The following is a 15487-nucleotide window of genomic DNA, read 5'->3' on the forward strand; positions in this document are numbered from 1 at the left end:
TTTCTTGCCTGGACTAGCTTCAAACTGTGATTCTCAGATCTCAGCCTCCTGAGGAGCAAGGATTATAGGCATGAACCACCTGCACCCAGCTAAACCAAGATTAATTGGAAAAAAAGGAGTAGCAGCCTAAGTACTATATAGTGAAGTCTTTACCACCTCAGACCCCTACCTCCCCTTCCTTCGTGGACTTTCCCCCAGGCGGCCTCCTGTCTTGCAAGCTCCATGATACCATGATAAGTATATTCCATCAAAGAAACAATTATTTACCTTTAAGGCTACTGTTTCCTTACCTTTCTTATACTTAGATATGCTTTCACACACACACACACACACCATTGTGTTACACCACAGGTTGGTAGCCTAGGTACAATAGTCTATATCACCTAGCCTAGCTGTGTAACAAGCTACTCCATCTGATTTTGGTAAATATAAAGTTCTTACACAATGACAGATCATGTGCCCCAACAGCTGTGAGATCACCTAACCATTCGACTCGACGAACATTTATTTCCTGAGAAACAGCTGTTCTCTATGAAGCTGACTTTCTTCAAACATGTTCCAGGAGCATCGACTTCAGCACAAAAGAATACCAAAGAGGGCCGGGCGCCAGTGGCTCACATCTGTAATCCTAGCTACTCAGGAGGCTGAGATCTGAGGATCAAGGTTCAAAGCCAGCCCGGGCAGGAAAGTCCATGAGACTCTTATCTCCAATAAACCACTAGAAAACCGGAAGTGCTGCTGTGGCTCAAGCGGTAGAGCGCTCACCTTGAGCTAAAGAACGCAGGGACAGTACCCCACAACTGACAAAAAAAAAAAAAGAATACCAAAGGGGGCTGGGGGATGTGGCTTAGCGGTAGAGTGCTTGCCTAGCATGCATGAAGCCCTGGGTTTGATACCTCAGTACCACATACACAGAAAAAGCCAGAAGGCAAACTCTGACTCAAATGGTAGAGTGCTAGCCTTTAGCAAAAAGAAGCTCAGGGACAGTGCTCCAGCCCTGAGTTTAAGCCCCAGAACTGGCACGCACACACACACATCTGTGTGTATCTGTGAACTTGAACCTGAGGCCTTACCACTTGGTCCACAAATGTCTATAGGATCTGATTGTGTTTTCGTATATGTGTGTTTCAACCATGGGGCTTGAGCTGGGAAGTTGGCTCAGTGGTAGAGCGCTTGCCTTGCATGCCTGAGGCTCTGGGTTCGATTCCTCAGCACCATATAAGCAAAAAGAAAAAAAGCCGGAAGTGGCGCTGTGGCTCAAGTGGTAGAGTGCTAGCCTTGAGCTGAAGAGCTGAGGGACAGCACTCAGGCCCAGAGTTCAGGCCTCACAACCGGACCAAAGAAAAAGAAAGGTCAACCATGGGCTTGAACTCAAGGACCTAGGCACTGTCTCTGAGTGTTTTTTTTTTTTTGTGTTTGTTTGTTTTGCTCTGAGCTCTTCAGCCCAAGAGTAACATTCTACCACTTGAGTCACAGTGCCACTTCCGGTTTTCTGGTGGTTAATTGGAGCAGGGGCACAAAGAGAGAAGTATTAAATGAAGAAGCAGTTAACACTCCATGCAGGGGCTGGACCAGGAGTTCTCTGACATCAGAAGGCACAGAGCACCCAGAAAGCCAGCACAGCACCAACCAGAAACTTCTCCCTGACCACAAGCTCATTGTGAATGTGTACAGCCAGAAGGAAAAGAGAAAGACCAATAAGCATGGAGGGGAAAGCAGGAGTCATAGAAAAGGAGAAAGAGATGAGAGAAGCCATGGGTTGTGGGTATCATCTCTAGAAGGTTCTCAAGATGGGCCACAGGACTGTCCATGTCTCTTTCCAGTCATCAATGAGGAAATAGCAGTAAGCAAAGACAGAGGCCACGCAATGGGAGAGGATGGTCCTGGAGCTGGAAGGAAGCCACCAAGCCCCCAGGGGCCACGTTGCTTATCTCAGGCATGGGATTTAGTGTACTGCTTGTCTTCTCTCGTGAAGAGCCAGCCTGGCTGGAATCCACAGCCATGACACCATCCTGTCATCTCAGGCTGGATTTCCCATGACCGACTCATCTCTTCAGGACCTTGGAACTAACGTAGTACCCAAGGCACAGGTACATGGTTTATTGGTGCAAATATAATGGTGCTTTCACTTTTAGAAAAGTGAGGGGAGGTATGGCTGGTCCCCAGAGCAAAGGACACCAGGAAGAGGAGAGAGATTCTCTGAAAATAGCAAGGTAGGTAGAGACTGAAAAAAGATTTTTAAAAAATCATTGTTCATCAAGTCACCCCAATAAATAGGAATAGAAAATGACTGTTCATCCTGGTTGAGTGATTATAACGCACGGAGAGCATCACATGATCAATTTCATACGTACTCAAACCTTGTCAATATAGTTTATTTGCTTCCACATTTTATTATATCACATGTATGTTTTTTCAATAGTTTTCTTCCTCTTTCTCTTTCTTCCTCCTCCTCCTCCTTCTACTTCCTCCACCTCTTCTCCTCTTTCTTATTCCTTTTCCTCTTCTCTTCTTTTCTTCTTCCTCCTCCTCCTCCTTCTCCTCCTCCTCTTCTTCCTCCTTTCTTCTTTCTTCTCTTATCCTCAAAACAAACCTTGAAGTATCTGGTGTTGGAGGTGGGGCGGGTTCTTCCAATGAAAACCCAGAGACGCAGAAGATTCACTACCTAAACCACCCAGCCAAGTGGTAGGGCTAGGATTTGAATCAGAGTGGACTAGCAGTGAGGTCTGTAATTTCACACACTGTCTGCTTTGTCCCTGCCCTCCTGCTGTCCTTTGCTGTGTGCTATGGAAGAGGAGTGGTGAACTGAGTGCTCCCAGGCTGTCTAGTGTCTGGGCCAGGTGCAGCTGTTACTATAAATGGCCACAGGGGTCCTTGTTTCATACCATCTTTCCTCTGAGGGAAAGCCTTGGTGGTTAGCAACAAACACAGGCAAGGATGGAGGTGGTGCCAGGATCCATCCAAGGATGGTGCTGTGGGAACCACAGGAACCACATCACCAAACACTAGAATCTCATGAACGTTATGCTATTCAAGCTCAACCAAAATTCAATTTGAACTGGATGTCCATCTTTGTTGTTGTTTGTTTTGTTTTTGGTGCTGATACTAGAGGATGAACTCAGGAACTGGGAGCTATTCCTTAGCTTTTAAGTTTCCAGGCTAGCACTCTACCACTCGAGCCACACCTCTATCTCTGGCTTTTTGCTGGTTGATTGGAGATAATAGGTTTTTTAGATTTGTCTGCCCAGGACTGGCTTCAAACCACAATCCTCAGATCTCAGCCTCCTGAAGAGCTATGGTTAGAAGTGTGAGACACCATTTAAATAGGGCAAACAGTAAGAGGCATTTATTTTGTTTTATTACTTTAATTATTTATTAATTTTCCTTTCCCTCCATCCTCCCCATGTACTTCTGTTCTTCTTTCCCACTATCAGCACTAGAATTGATTTGGATCCATTTCCATCTAATTTTCTCTCCTTTTATGTTGATACATGTGTAAATTTGAAAAAAATGTACATCTTGTTGGTTTGTGTTGTTTGGAATCACACAAATGGAAATGTACTACAAATTTCACTCTTTCCTACTTTTTCCCTCAACACTTGCTTCCTATGATAGCTATTCTTTTTCATTTATTATTATTATTATTATTATTACTATTATTATTATGTAGTTGTACAAAAGGGTTACAATTCCATATGTCAGGTTAGGAGTACAATGCTTCTTGGACAGTGTCACCCCTTCTTCATTCTTCCTCCGATTTTTCCCTCCTGTCCCTCCCAACCTACAAGGTAGATAGTTCATTTCTTACATAATGTATATTGAATACAATAATTATATTTGCTCACCTTTCCTCCCTCCATTCCTGTGCCACCCCCTTACCCACTCCCCAAAACATGGGTTTTTTTGTTTTGTTTTTGTCAGCTGTGGGGCTAAAACTGTGGACCTGGGCACTGTGCCTGAGCTCTTCAGCTCAAGGCTAGCGCTCTACCACTTGAGCCACAGCACCACTTCTGGTTTTCTGGTGGTTAATTGGAGATAAGAGTCTTCACAGAGTTTCCTGCCTGAGCTAGCTTTGAACCACGATCCTCAGATCTCAGCCTCTAAAGTAGCTAGGATTACGGCGTGAGCCACTGGCGCCCAGCTTAATGTTTATGTTTTAAATATATTTGATTATTATTTTTTGCTTCTGTGGTACTAAGGAATTGAACACAGAACTTCATGCATGTTAGGCAAGCACTCTACTACCACTAAGACATGTAATATTTATTTTTGATAAACAGTTATGCCTTTGGACTCTTGCCCTAAGTATACCCTCCTTTAGTCACTTTGTATGTGTGTAAATGCATTAAGCCCTATATGTATTATCACATATGTTTGTATTTTAGATCTAATTTCCACATATGAGAGAAAACAGGCACCCTTTGTCCTGCTAAGCCTGGTTTCACTTAACATGATTTGTTCTAGGTCCATCCATTTCCTTGCAAATGACATACTATGTTCTTTCTAATAAACAAGTTAAATTCCACTGTGTGTATGTACTGCTTGTTCTTGATCCACTTATCAGTTGTATGGCATCAGCAGTGAACATGGATGTGCAAGTGCCTTTACTATATCCTAACTTGTAATATTCTGGGTAAATGTGCAGGAGTGGTATGGCTGGGTCATAGTTCTATGTTCTATGTTCAGTTTTTTTTTTGTTTGTTTCATTTTGCTGTTTGTTCTTGTTTTTTGCCAGTCCTGGGGCTTGAACTTAGGGTCTGGGCACTGCCCTAAGATTCTTTAGCTCAAGACTAGCACTCCACCACTTGAGCCACAGTGCCACTTCTGGCTCTTTTTGTTTATGTGGCACTGAGGAATCAAACCCAGGGCTTCATGAATGCTAGGCAAGCACTCTACCACTAAGCCACATTCCCAGTCTTATGTTTAAATTTGTTGTTGTTGTTTTGTCAGTTGTGAGGCTTTAACTCTGGGCCTGGGTGCTGTCCCTCAGCTCTTCAGCTCAAGATGAGTGCTCTACTGCTTGAGCCACAGCACCACTTCTGGTTTTCTAGTGGTTTATTGGAGATAAGAGTCTCATGGAAAGCCGGGCGCTGGTGGCTCACACCTGTAATCCTAGCTACTAAGGAGGCTGAGATCTGAGAATCACGGTTCAAAGCCAGCCCAGGCAGGAGAGACCCTGAGACTCCTATCTCCAATAAACCACCAGAAAACCGAAAGTGGCGCTGTAGCTCAAGTGGTAGAGCGCTCGCCTTGAGCGGAAGAGCTGAGGTACAGCGCCCAAGCCCAGAGTTCAAGCCCCACGACCGACAAAAAAAAAAAAAAAAAAAAAAAAAAAAGAGTCTCATGGACTTTCCTGCCTGGGCTAGCTTTGAACCATGATCCTTAGATCTCAGCCTCTTGAGTAGCTAGGATTACAGGTTTGAGCCACTGGCACCAGATTTATGTTTAGTTTTTTGAGGAGCCTCCAAACTACCTTCCAGAGTGGTGGAACCAGTTTACATTCCCACCAACTGTGCAATAAGGTTCTTTTTTTCCCCACATCCCTACCAGCACCTGTTACCGTTTGACTTCTCGATGCTGGCCAGTCTTATTGGGGTGAGATGGAATTTGAGATCTATTCTTATTGTTACATGTAAGTCTGGATTGTAGCTAGGTGCCACAATCCTGTATAGAGGCTCACACCTGTACTCCTACCTATTCAAGAGGCTGAGACCTAAGGATTTCCATTTGAAGCCAGCTTAAGCAGATAAATCCAAGAAACACTTAACTCCAATTAACCAGCAAAAGCCAGGCACCAGTGGCTTACACCATAATCCTAGCTACTCAGGAGGCAGAGATCTGAGGATTGCAGTTCAAAGCCAGCCCAGGCAAGAATGTCTGTGAGATTCTTACCGCCAACAAACCACTAGAAACTGGAAGTAGCATTGTAGCTCAAGCAGTAGAGCATTCACCATGAGCTGAAGAGCTGAGGGACAGCGCTCAGGCCCAGAGTTCAAGCCCCATGACCAACAAAAAAAAAAAAGGTTCCAATTAACCAGCAACAAGCCAGAAGTGGAAGTATGACTCAAGTGGTAGAGTGCCAGCCTTGAGTGAGAAAGTTAAGTAGGAGTATGAGGTCCGGAGTTCAAGCCCCAGTACAGACACATAAAAAATTAGTCTGGATTGTTAGCTCTGGAATGTATACAGCAGTTCACTAGGAGTCCCGGTGTGGCAGACATCTAGGGAGCTCTACCTTCTGGTTCTTCCAACAGTTCTGGGATTGTGACATCACTCTTTGATTGATGTCAAGACAATCTCATGGCTGTATTTATTTATACTTCTCTGGTTATTATTGAGATCAAAGATATTTATAGATATATAATTTTTAAATTGCTATTTATATACTAATTTGCTATTTGAGTTTCTCCTGTGAATTCCTGTACATACCTTTTACCCATTTTTCTACTATAGTAACTTCTACTTTTTTTTCTTGCAGATAGAGGAGTTTCTTGTAGAGTCTAGAAGAATATTGTCCAATCAAAAGGTAATATGAGGGCTGGGAAGGTGGCTCAGTGGTAGAGCGCTTGCCTTGCATGCATGAGGCCCTGGGTTTGATTCCTCAGCACCACATAAGCAAAAAAGAAAAAAACCGGAAGTGGTGCTGTGCCTCAAGTGGTAGAGCGCTAGCCTTGAGCTAAAGAGCTGAGGGACAGCGCCCAGGCCCAGAGTTCAAGCCCCACGACCGGACCAAAAAAAAAAAAAAAGGTAATATGAGACATATTTGTAATGAAAATGTTCCTAATAGACACATTGGAAAAGTAAGAGGAAATAAGTGAAATTAATTTTACTAATACATTTTATTTAATCCAATATATCTAAAATATTGAAACATGATGGAATCAGCATAAAATTATATAGAAATAATGCATTCCTTTGTGCACAGTAGGACTTTGGCTCTGGTATATATTTTATATTTATAGCACATCTCAGTTTGCATGAGGTCACTTATACAGTATCCAATAGGCCCATGTATCCAGTGGCAACTCAGGTCTAAAATCTAAATATTAATTTTTTTGGCAATGTTGAGACTTGAACCCAGGGCCTTATATATGGTGGGCAAGTATTCTACCACTGAGCTACAGTCAGTCTCTATACCCTATATTTTAATTACCTCTTGGCTTTAGGTTTAAAACTACCTTCTCTGTCAGCTACCAATGGCTTATGCCTATAATTCTAGCAACTCAGGAGGCTGACATCTCAGAATGGTGGTTCTAAGATAATCCAGGCAGGAAAGTCTGTGAGACTCTTATCTCCAATTAAACATCAAAAAGCCAGAAATGGGGGCTGGGAAGGTGGCTCAGTGGTAGAGCGCTTGCCTTGCATGCCAGAGGCCCTGGGTTCGATTCCTCAGCACCACATAAGCAAAAAGAAAAAAGCCGGAAGTGGCACTGTGGCTCAAGTGGTAGAGCGCTAGCCTTGAGCTGAAGAGCTGAGGGACAGCCCCCAGACCCAGAGTTCAGGCCCCATGACTGGACCCAAAAAAAAAAAAAGCCAGAAATGGTAGAGCACTCACCTTGAGCTAAAAAACTCAAGGATAACACTCAGGCCCAGAGTTCAAGCCTCACAACCAACAAAAGAAAAAAAGAAAAGAAAGAAAGTAGGTATCCAACTTTGTTTTTCTTTTTCTTGTTTTTCTTTTTCTTTTTGTCAGTTGTGGGGCTTGAACTCTGGGCCTGGGCGCTGTCCCTCAGCTCTTCAGCTCAAGGCTAGTGTTCTACCACTTGAGCCACAGCACCACTTCTTTTTCTGTTTATGTGGTGCTGAGGAATGGAACCCAGGGCCTCATGCATACAAGACAAGTGCTCCACCACTGAGCCACCTTCCCAGCCCCCAACTTTGTTTTCTCTTACACAGTGAGTCACTTTTCCCAATGCCACCTGCTACATAGTCTGTCATTTCTGTCCTCATTTGCTCATCCACACCTATCATGCATCAGTTTCTCATACACGTGTGAATCGCCTTATGAACTCTGTGCTCTGGGACTGAATCACTGCCATCCTTGTTACACACAGGATAATTAAGTTGCAGGGATTTTGGACAACTTGGCCTAAGTCATCCAAATAATGTTAGAGTCATAATTTGAACACTGATATATGATGCTGTACCAACCCACAATATCGGTGGTTCCATGTATCAGAAACTAGATTACAATATATGGAACAAGAGAGTCTATTTTCTCATGTAGCAAGAATTCTAGAGATAGACCATCTGGCACAGGTAAGGTGGCTTTGTTTCTCCACTAGGGGTCCATGTGCCTTCTATCTTTCCCATCAGCCATGTCAGCATGTGGCTTTTCTCCTCTTGGTGGCAAGGTGGCTGCCATACCTCCAGAAATCAGTCTTCCCTTCAAGAAAGAAGAGGCAAAGAATAAAACAGAAGTATCCCTTTAGTGAGAAGAATGGACTTGACCATAATCACAGACAGATATGGGGTATTGATGACAGACAGACAGACAGACAGACAGACAGACAGACAGACAGACAGACAGACAGACAGACAGACATAGTGTGTCCTTGTATGCACAGAGCAAACAGACCAAAGGAATGAGCATTAAATAAGGAAAAGGTAGGCAAATCCTAAGGCCAGAGGGCTGGTGGCCTATCTTAAGGTCCAGTGAGATAGCATGACACCCACCAAGGCCTTTTAGGACCCCCAAAACGATCAACAAATGACTCACCCAGGGATCTAGTTTCTCTCTAAGCTCAGCAAACAAGATAGCACCACCTTGCTCCCTGTCCAACTGTAATGTGAAGATGAAGTGAAATTGGACTCTTGGAGGGTTTTTTGTTTTGTTTTGTTTTGATCAGTATTGGGCTTGAACTCTGGGCCTGGGCACTGTCCCTGAGCTCAGGGCTCTTCAGCTCAAGGCAAGCACTCTACCACTTAAGCCACAGCGCTACTTCCAGTTTTCTGGTGTTAACTGGAGATAAGAGTCTCACAAAGTTTCCTGCCTGGGCTGGCTTTGAACCATGATCCTCAGATCTCAGCCTCCTGAGTAGCTAGGATTATAGGCGTTAGCCACCAGCACCAGGCTTTATTGGACTCTTGTAAACAGAGTCCACCCATACTGATAAAATTGGAGAGCAACAGAAGTATAAAGATTGTTCTGTGGCTCCACATCAGTGTTTATGTAAAGGGCGTACATTGAACTTCCCCACAATCAGATATAAGAAAATATTCCTTCTCTAAATTAGTTAATGAGCCCCACCTACCTGGCTACTGGAAAATTCCCTATTGGTCTTCTTTTTTTTTTGTTTTTTGTTTCAGAGGCACTCTTCTCTAGGGTTATGTAAAAGTCCTCAGTAGCTCCTGAAGAATAAGGGAGCTCATTCCTACACTCTGTTAGGCCTCTGTGTGGCCTACCTTGAAGGCGGCATTTTTGGAACCTTGGAACCAAGCTGGAGCACAAACAATCCATCACCTTAGCCAGAGGCCAGGGGTCTCTGTGCCAGGGCTCAGAGCCTCCTCAGCTCATCCCATAATCATACCCATCAGAGCTCTGCAAACTGCACTTTTTTTTTCTTTGTTATACCAAAGCTGGAGCTTGAATTCAGGACCTAGGTGCTATCCCTTAGCTTTTTCACCCAAGGTTGGTGCTTTACTACTTGAGCAACTCTACACTTCTGGCTTTTTGATAATTAGAGGTAAGAATCACACAGACTTTCCTGGCTAGGCTGGCTTTGAACTGTGAACCCTCAGATCCCAGCCCTCTGATCAGTTAGAATCACAGGTATTAGCCACTTGCACACATACTTGTTCTATTCTTTGTAGTCTGTCAAATTCTCACCTCTTCCTGCTAAGGGCTGCCTGTGGCTCACTCCATCTGTCCCCACCCTTAGAACCTGATCTTCTCAAACAATCCCACTCTGGCCACTCAAATCCTAGGCAGATGGGGTTGGAAGGGGTCACAGAAGGGGACACTCTGATTTAAGAGGTTCTGCTTCTGGCTACTTTCTTAGGATGGAGAAGGTTTGAATAAAAATACAAGCTATTGGACTGGGAAGGTGGCTTAGTGATAAAGTGCTTGCCTAGCATGCCTGAAGTCCTGGGTTCAATTCCTCAGCACCACATAAACAGAAAAAATAAAATAAAACAGAAATGGCACTGTGGTTCAAGTGGTAGAGTGTACTAGCTTTAAACAAAAGAAGCTTAGGGACAGTGCCCAGACCCTGAGTTCAAGCCCCAGGACTAGCCAAAAACAAAACAAAACAAAACAAAAAAACCACGCTATTAATAGTCCCATAAATCATTACCCAGACACATTGATACATGCTTCATACTCCTTAAGCAAATATGCTCTATAGTGAGTTTAGATGGAGTTCAAACTTCTTTTTTAAAAGAGTTGTATTTTATCTTGCTTCTATGTTCTTATTTTTAAATAAGAGATTCAAATTGGTTTTCAAACAAACAGTGTCTGGCTGGAAACTAACACAATAACCCCATGCTGCTGATCACATGAATGGAATATATGTGTACACCGTTATATGTTATAGACCGTGATAGACAATTTGTTCCAGGAAAGTTAGAATGAGTTTGTGACTTTAAATGAGCATCACTATCCCACAATACTGTGAAATTTGGGGAATTATGTAATCACTTAATTACAAAAACCACCAGAAAACTAGAAGTGGCGCGATGGCTCAAGTGGTAGAGCATGAGTCTTGAGCTGAATTGCTCAGGGACAGCTCCCAGGCCTAGAGCTCAAGCCCCACAACCGACAAAAGAGAGAGAGAGAGAGAAAGAGAGAGAGAGAGAGAGGTCTTGCATGCGACTGTTTCTAACATATTTATAAGATTATGTCTTTGTTGCTTTGTATGTCCCTCCCCTGCTTTCACTATATATGATGTTGGTATATGTGGAGGGGAAGGGAAAAAACAAATCGTCAAAACAAGGATACAGGAGGACCCATTGCAACAATGAGATATACAAGATATTATGTTGAAAAACGAACTTTACAACTTTGGTGGGGGGGAATGGGGGGGATATGAAGGGATGGGAAGGGGAAACAAAGGAGGAGGCTACAATGCTTGATAAGAAATGTACTCATTATCTTACCCATGTAATTGTAACCCCTCTGTACAGTATTTTCACAATAAATATATATATATATATATATATATATAAAGAGTTGTATCTTATCTTGCTTCTATGTTCTTATTTTTAAATAAGAGATTCAAATTGTTTTTCAAACAAACAGTGTCTGGCTGGAAACCAACACTATCAGCCATGCGCTCTGGACCTGGGTTCGAACACCAGCCAGGACCAAGAGGATAAAAATTTCCTCAGCTGCTGCTAGTTCCGTTGTTTTTAGGAATCCAGTCCATTTGGTAGAGGACACTTGGGTAATGCTGACCTGGCAGTGTAAAGACAAACCCCACTGGAAGTTAGCAACAAAAGGATCGTATTCCACTCACCACCCCTTGTCCTCCACCCCCACTTTAGCCTCCTATGTGGAAAATAACTCGTCGCTCCTTCCATTTCTTTTTTAGTGTTAGCCGTTTATTGAAGAGGCCAAGGTCAGTGTCAAGGAAAAAAAAAAAACAACAACCCTGGTGATTTTCCCTGTGACGCAGGAGCGGGGCTACAAAGCAGGACTTTACTCTGCCATGGAAATAAATCTCCTGGAGGCCCCAGGACAGAGGAGAAGCCTGGCTGCCTGGTGACAGCTGGTCTTTTTCTTTCCTTCTTTTTGTTTTCACATTGCTGGACATCAAACCCAGGACCTCAGAGATGCTCTGTCACTAACTATACCCCACTTCTGGTTTTAGGCTGTTTACTGGTTTGTTTTGTTTTGGTTTGGTTTGGTTTGGTTCATAGAAGAAAAATCAAGGTTGATGATGTAAGGATAGAAGAGAGGGAAGAAATGGGTGAAGCACATTCCCAGGAAAGGGATTTGCAAAGCTGACCACCAAGTTGGTGCTCAGAGGGGCTCAGCGGATGACTGCCCTCAGCGGGGGTTGGGGACTGGACCTGGGTCCACAGAAAGGTTGGTGAATGTGGCCAGGGAGAAGTTAGGCCCACTGTCTGATACGACATTTTATGTGCAATTCCTTGGGCTGGATGGGGGTGTTCACTGGGGGACATCACTGCTCCCTGGCCCTGGGTGGGGTGGGGGTGGGTGGCAGAGCTGAGGATGAGCTTGCCCAGTCTCTTGGAGGATTCTCCATTGCTATACTCGGGTCTTCCCTCCCCATTAAGGAAAAGGCTTTTTTTTTTTGGTAAGAGGGGGCTGCTGAGAATGTGGCTCAGTGGTAGAGTGCTTGCCTTGCATGCCTGAAGCCCTGGGTTTCACTCCTCAGCACCACATAAGCAGAAAAAGCCAGCTGTGGTGCTGTGGCTCAAGTGGTAACATGCTAGCCTTGAGCAAAAGAAGCCCAGGGACAGTGCCCAGGCCGTAAGTTCAAGCCCCAGGACTGGCAAGAGAGAGACAGAGACAAAGAATTGACAGTGGACTTGACCTTGATCATAGTCAGGTATAGCATGTTGATGACAGGCAAATCTTAGGTGTCCTTGTGTGCAACAGCACAATCAGACCAAAGGGATGGGGGTGAGACTAGCATCCAAACTGCTGGCAAATCCTAAGGCCAGAATGCAACCTTAACATTGTCAATAAAATCAACACTAGAAAGTCCCGTGTTTAAACTGACAATAACATTCACCTATTTGAAGTATGAAAGTCAGTGATTTTCAGCATGGTTGCCAAAACTACATAACCTTCACTACTCTAATTCCAGAAGATCTTCCTCTGCCTCTTTTTTTTTGGCCAGTCCTGGGGCTTGAACTCAGGGCCTAGGCACTGTCCCTGAGCTTCTTTTGCTCAAGCCTAGCATTCTACCACTTGAGCCACAGTGCCACCTCCAGCTTTTTCTGTTTATGTGGTATTAAGGAATTGAACCCAGGGCTTTGTGCATGCTAGGCAACCACTCTACCACTGAGGCACATTCCCAAGCCCCTGCCTCTCTGTCTCTCGAGCTATCTTTCTGTCTCTCTCTGTCTCTCTCTTCCTCTTCCCTCTCCTCTCTTCTCCTCTCCCCTTACCCTGTTCTGTCTCCTTCCTCTCTTCTCTCCTTTCCTCTTTTCTCCTGTCTTCTCTCCCCTCCACTCCCTTCTCCTTCCCTGTCTCATCTTCTCTCCCTTCTCCCCTCTTCTCTTCTTCCCTTCTTCTCTTTTCTTCTTTCTTCCTTCTCCTTTTGTTTCTTAAAGTAGAAAGTTGGGTTACTGATTTAAGATGTTACTTCTTGGGTGGACAATGGTGGCTCACACCTACAGCTTCTCAGGAGTCTGAGATCTGAGGATAACAGTTCAAAGCCAGACTGGGCAGAAAAATCTTTAAGGTTCTTATCATCAATTAACCATCAGAAAACCAGATATTGTGCTGTGGCTCACAGTGTTTAGCGCTAGCCTTGAGCAAAGAGCTCAAGGACAACATCCAGGCCCCAAGTTCAAGACTCACAATCAACAACAACAAAAACAAAAAAGATGTTTGTCCTTGTTAAATAATAGATATTTACAGATACAAATTTTCCCTTAGTCATTGTCTTAGTTACAGGTACATCCATTCATTTTGATATGTCAGAGGTTTAGTTTTGTTTTTCATTTATGTCAAGGTATTTTCTAATCTCCCCTACAATTTCTTTTTGGGCCCATTGGTTATTTAGAAACATATTGCTTAATTACCACATATTTATGGATTTCCTTAAGAACCTTCTATAACTGACGACTAATTCTTTTTCAATGTGAAGAGAATACAACTTATATGATTGCAATATGTTTGAATTTATTGAAGCTGGTTTTATGGCTAACATATGGTATGTTCTGAAAACTAGTTCCTGTGTCCTGGAGACCATTTACCCTGTGTGGTTATGGGGTGGAGACCTGTCGATGTCTATTTGGACTAACTTATTGTTATTCAAGTCCTCTGCTTCCTTGCTTATCTTTTTTTCTTTAACCTGTGTCTCCCCATTCACAATGCAGACCAGACACAGGGTCTGGGCTAAGGTGTATATGGTGTAGGTTTACTCTGCCTTCTTTTTCAATACGTCAGTGTAAGAACACAGCCTGTGGTAAGCACCAAGAGACTTCCTTGCTGATCTTCTTTTTTTTGGGGGGGGGTCCGGTCCTGAGGCCTGAACTCTGGGCCTGGGCACTGTCCCTCAGCTGTTCAGCTCAAGGCTAGCGCTCTACCACTTGAGCCACACCTTGCTGATCTTCTATCCATTGCTCAAAGCAGAGTTTGAATTCTTCTATTTCTTCTTGTAATCCTGACCGTTTTTGCTTCATGTGTCTGGTGGTTCTGTCTTTTTGCATGAATATTTATAATTCTTTTATCTTCTGGACAGATTAACCTTTTATCATTATAAAATAAGCTTTTCCTCTAGTAGTAATTGTTGCCTTGATATCTGTTTGATCTGATATTAGTATGCCCATTTTTGCTTTCTTTTGGTTCCTATTTCATGAATAGCTTTTTCCATTTCTTTACTTTTTAGGGGTTGGGAGAGAGGCTATTCCTAGGGCTTGGACTCTGGGCCTAGGCACTGTTCCTGAACTTTTTTGTACTCAAAGCTAGTGTTCTACCATTTGAGCCACACCTCCACTTCTGGCTTTCTGGTGGTTAATTGGAGATAAGAGTCTCAGAGACTTTCCTGGTCTTCCTTGATTCGAACCATGATCCTCATAACTCAGCCACTTGATTAGCTAGGATTACAGGTTTCAACTCCCAGCACTTGGCCGTCCTTTTGAAGTGCCCAGTTTTGTACACCCCCTCACAGACCACCAGAGCCCATGATCAATGCAAACAGCAAAGAGTCGTTTATTGCAAGCTCGAGCTTGGTCCTCCGTGTATCTGGAGGCCCCAAGCACAAAATTAGCACAGCTTTTATAGTATCAAACGAACAAGTTTAGGGGGTTTCCACACAAGCAAGTTCACAAGTTCAGGGGGTTTCCACTCAAGCAAGCTCACAAGCTCAGGGGGTTTAAGTCCACCCTGATCGCACTTCCCTTTTTCTGATGGAACACTTGGGCAATTGCTCTGTTTCTTAAGGGAGGGCAGGGTTGGTGGCAACCTGCGGTTTTTTTGAGAACTGTTCCTCTTTCGAGGTTATTCTAAGGGCAGCACAGCTACAGGTTGGTGGGGTTAATCTTAAAATGGAGTTACTTTAGGCTCTTTACTTTTACTTTTAATCTGTTTTTGTCTTTGAATGTAAGACATATTCACTTGTAGACAGCAAATAGATTGTGTTTTTTAAAATCCATCATTGAGTATCTGCTTCTTAATTGGCACATTTAATAAATTTACATATAAAGTAGTTACCAATAATAAAGGATTTTACATCAGCCACTGATTATTATTATACCATGTCTTTGTGTGTGTATGTTTGTGTGTGTATGACAACACTGGGGCTTGAACTCAGGGTCTGGGCACTGTCCCTGAGTTCTTTTGCTCAAGGCT

General features: G+C 43.5%; 1 long non-coding RNA gene and 1 other non-coding gene across 2 annotated transcripts; one reads left to right on the forward strand and one right to left on the reverse strand.

Annotated features, from left to right (window-relative positions):
- Nucleotides 1–1588: 1588 nt before the first annotated feature.
- Nucleotides 1589–12026, forward strand: LOC138838004 (uncharacterized). Its single transcript, XR_011375536.1, has 3 exons — nucleotides 1589–2213; nucleotides 6476–6523; nucleotides 11529–12026. It is a non-coding gene; the product is annotated as an uncharacterized lncRNA (long non-coding RNA).
- Nucleotides 12027–13988: 1962 nt separating this feature from the next.
- LOC138838481 (small nucleolar RNA SNORA51) lies at nucleotides 13989–14119 on the reverse strand. The gene has a single exon (XR_011375620.1). It is a non-coding gene; the product is annotated as a small nucleolar RNA SNORA51 (small nucleolar RNA).
- Between the last annotated feature and the right edge of the window lie 1368 nt (nucleotides 14120–15487).

The sequence above is a fragment of the Dipodomys merriami genome, unplaced genomic scaffold (assembly GCF_024711535.1).
Source record: "Dipodomys merriami isolate MVZ:Mamm:240054 unplaced genomic scaffold, mDipMer1.0.p SCAF_28, whole genome shotgun sequence".
NCBI lineage: Eukaryota > Metazoa > Chordata > Mammalia > Rodentia > Heteromyidae > Dipodomys > Dipodomys merriami.